This window comes from Helianthus annuus, chromosome 10 (genome assembly GCF_002127325.2).
Source record: "Helianthus annuus cultivar XRQ/B chromosome 10, HanXRQr2.0-SUNRISE, whole genome shotgun sequence".
Taxonomy (NCBI): domain Eukaryota; kingdom Viridiplantae; phylum Streptophyta; class Magnoliopsida; order Asterales; family Asteraceae; genus Helianthus; species Helianthus annuus.
This window is the reverse complement of record NC_035442.2, coordinates 12,664,405-12,667,948: the sequence shown is the minus strand read 5'-3', so window position 1 is coordinate 12,667,948 and position 3,544 is coordinate 12,664,405.

Here is a 3,544-nt window from a genome sequence, read left to right as displayed (position 1 = left end):
CGAAAAGTCTTTGATAAACCTTCTATAGAATCCGGCATGCCCTAGAAAACTTCTGATTGCTCTCACGGAGGATGGAGGAGGTAATCGAGATATAGTTTCAATTTTTGCTCGATCAACTTCCATTCCTTCGCTTGAGATTTTATGTCCGAGTACTATTCCCTCTGTTACCATGAAATGGCATTTTTCCCAGTTAAGGGCGAGGTTAGTTTCCTCACATCGGGATAGCATTCGTTCAAGATTATCGAGGCATTGATCATATGAGTCTCCAAAGATGGAAAAGTCATCCATGAAGACTTCCATGGTTTTTTCAATCATATCATGGAAAATGGCGACCATACAACGTTGGAATGTTGCAGGCGCATTACATAGACCGAATGGCATGCGTCGATATGCAAAAGTTCCGTAGGGGCATGTGAAAGTTGTTTTCTCTTGGTCTTCTGGTGCTATCGGTATTTGAAAGTAACCTGAAAAACCATCTAAGAAACAATAAAATTTATGACCGGATAATCTTTCTAACATTTGATCAATGAAGGGCAAAGGAAAGTGGTCTTTCCTTGTTGCTTCATTTAATCTCCTGTAGTCTATACAGACTCTCCATCCTGTGACGGTTCTTGTGGGTATTAATTCATTTTTCTCGTTAGTTATTACCGTCATACCTCCTTTCTTCGGGACTACTTGGACGGGACTTACCCACGGGCTATCGGAGATAGGGTAGATTAGTCCGGCGTCGAGTAGTTTGATGACTTCATTTTTAACCACTTCTTGAACATTGGGGTTCACTCTTCGTTGTGGTTGAATCACCGTTTTGTAGTCATCATTCATTAAAATTTTGTGCGTGCACATGGAAGGACTTATTCCCCTAATATCTACAAGCTTCCAAGCGATCGCATTTTTGTGTTTTTTAAGTAGGTTAACTAATTTTTCTTTTTCTATGCTAGTTAATTTAGACGAAATAATTACAGGTAATCTACCATCTTTGCCTAGAAAAGCATATTCCAAACCCTTAGGGAGTTCTTTGAGCTCGATGGGTGGGTCTTTAGGAGACACCTTATTTTGTGGCTCATTTAGATCAAGAACCTTAAAAGTTTGTTCTATGGCTACCTCTTCGTCGACAAAGTGGTCTTCCTCGTGGTTTGTATCAGGTGGTTCAGCTTCATCTTCAATTAGGGGGTCATTGTTGCCAAAAGGATATTTCATTGAGCGCTCAAGATCTATGCTCCTTTTGAATGCCCCTAATTGAAGAGTTAGAGTGTTGAATTTCCGGTTTTTCAAAGCTTTGTGAGTTTGTACAAAAGGTTTTCCCAAGACTAGGGGGGCATCATCTAAGATGACGAAGTCGGTTGGGATTACCATTTGATTTGTTTGAACCAAAATATCTTCGATTACACCGATTGATTTCATTACTTTTCGGTCGGATAGAAAAATGGGTATTTGAAGTGGAGTAAAATCACTAATACTTAACTTTTCAAAAATGTAGTTGGGCATTATGTTAACACAAAGATCTTTATCAATAGTGACATTACTAATAAACGAATTTTGAAAGAAACATGGAACCGGTGTGATGTTAATTTCAAAAGGATCTTCTTTTATTAGCGAGGTTTGATCATTAGTTAACTTAACACTTACCATTTCTTTGATTTTAGCACTAGTGTTTAACTCTTTTAAAAACTTGGCATGAGGGGTTATTAAACAATGGTTTTCGAAAGTAGGTGATAAGAGAATAATTTCCTCTAAATTAGACTCTTCTTGAATTTTAACATTATCGGACTCACCATTTTCGTTGTTTAACTCATGTGTCTGTTTTTCACTTTCTTGTTCTTCCATTTTTACATTTTTAACTACCTCTACGTTATTATTACTTTTTAACTCTTCTCTCGCGCGGGATTCCTCTTCCCTTGCGCGAGATTCTTTTATGCAACGTTCGATAGTTTTAATGTGTTCTAATATCCTATTGGTCACTTCGGTGAGATTGAAAGAATTTGGATCCTCAAAGCTTGAATCCGGTTGTTCGATCCTTGGTTCCTCATAGTACTCATATGAAGTAGATGGTTCACACCATTGTTCTTCATTGTAAGTATATGATGGATAAGGGTCGAAACTTTGTTCTTCATAGTACTCATATGAGGTGGGTTGTTCACGCCATGGTTCCTCATAATAAGAGTATGAAGGTGGTGGCTCATATGTTGAATCTTCAAAGTATGAGTATGAAGGCTCATACCTTGGTTCATCAAAATACGAGTATGAGGGAGGAGGTTCATACCTTTGGTCTTCATAGGATGTGTATGAAGTTGATGGCTCGTACCTGGGCTCCTCATAATGGTTGTATGAATTGGATGGTTGATATGAAGTATTATATTGAACCGAGTGTGCATTACGACAATTAGTGCAATAATTACCTCTATAATCATCCTCATCATAGGTGTAGTTGTAATCTCTTGAGTATTGATCCATAGGAATCACTCAACAGACTACAACTGAGTCTCGGGACCAGAAAACAAAAATAAGACGGAAACAGAAGCTGAACACGGCCCCGTGTTGGGTGAACACGGCCCCGTGTTCAGGGACTGTATCTGGGCGTTTTAATTAAATTTACTGGTCACTTTGAGCACGGGGGCGTGTTGAGTGAACACGGCCCCGTGGTCAGACTCTGTATCTGGGTATCTACTCTAAAATATGCAGCACGGGGGCGTGTTCAGCGAGCACGACCCCGTGTTCAGGCTACTGTAAATGCAAAAACTAAACTAAAATGCAGAAAAATGCGCGCGTTTTAAAAATGTTTTGAAAAACTGATTAGGCCGTCGATTTTAAGCTTTCTTAAAATCCTTGTGTCCCCGGCAACGGCGCCAAAAACTTGATGTGTGTCGGTGTGTATATAATTTAGATATATTTTTAAGCCCTTTTTACACTTTTAGCCAAGTTTTAAATTTATAAAACACGATATTTACTAACACTAAACACACATATGGGCAAGTGCACCCATCGTGGACGTAGTATAGTGTTGGTAAGATACCGAGGTCGTCCAAGGACACAAGAGCTTTTAATACCGGTTTATCCTCAACGTCTAATCAAATCAAAAAGTTAGAAAAATGTTTTTTAAACTAAGAAAAATAAAAACTAACTAAATGCTGAAAAATAAAATAAAATAAAAACAGATAGACAAGATGAATCACTTGGATCCGACACGTGTATTAGTATAACCTTTGATTATTTTCGCACTTTTGCACTTGTTTAAGAGATTATCTTAGTTATTGTAGTAGGCCCCTTTTTCGGAGGTGACGTTACCCTCAACCCAGTAGTTTGAGTCAGCAAGGATACAATCCTAAAGGGTTGGATTATTGAAAGATAATGAATTAAGTTATTAATGCAAATTATGGTAGGCCCCGCTTTTGGCGGTGACGTTACCCTCGGCTAAGTAGTCTGAGTCAGCAAGGATACAGTCCTAAATAGCCGGGTTATAGTATTAATAGTAGTTAGCTTATGAGGGGGTCAAAGAGTTTGGATCCCCGCCATCCAATACCTATGGGCATTGAAGGAGATCCTACTA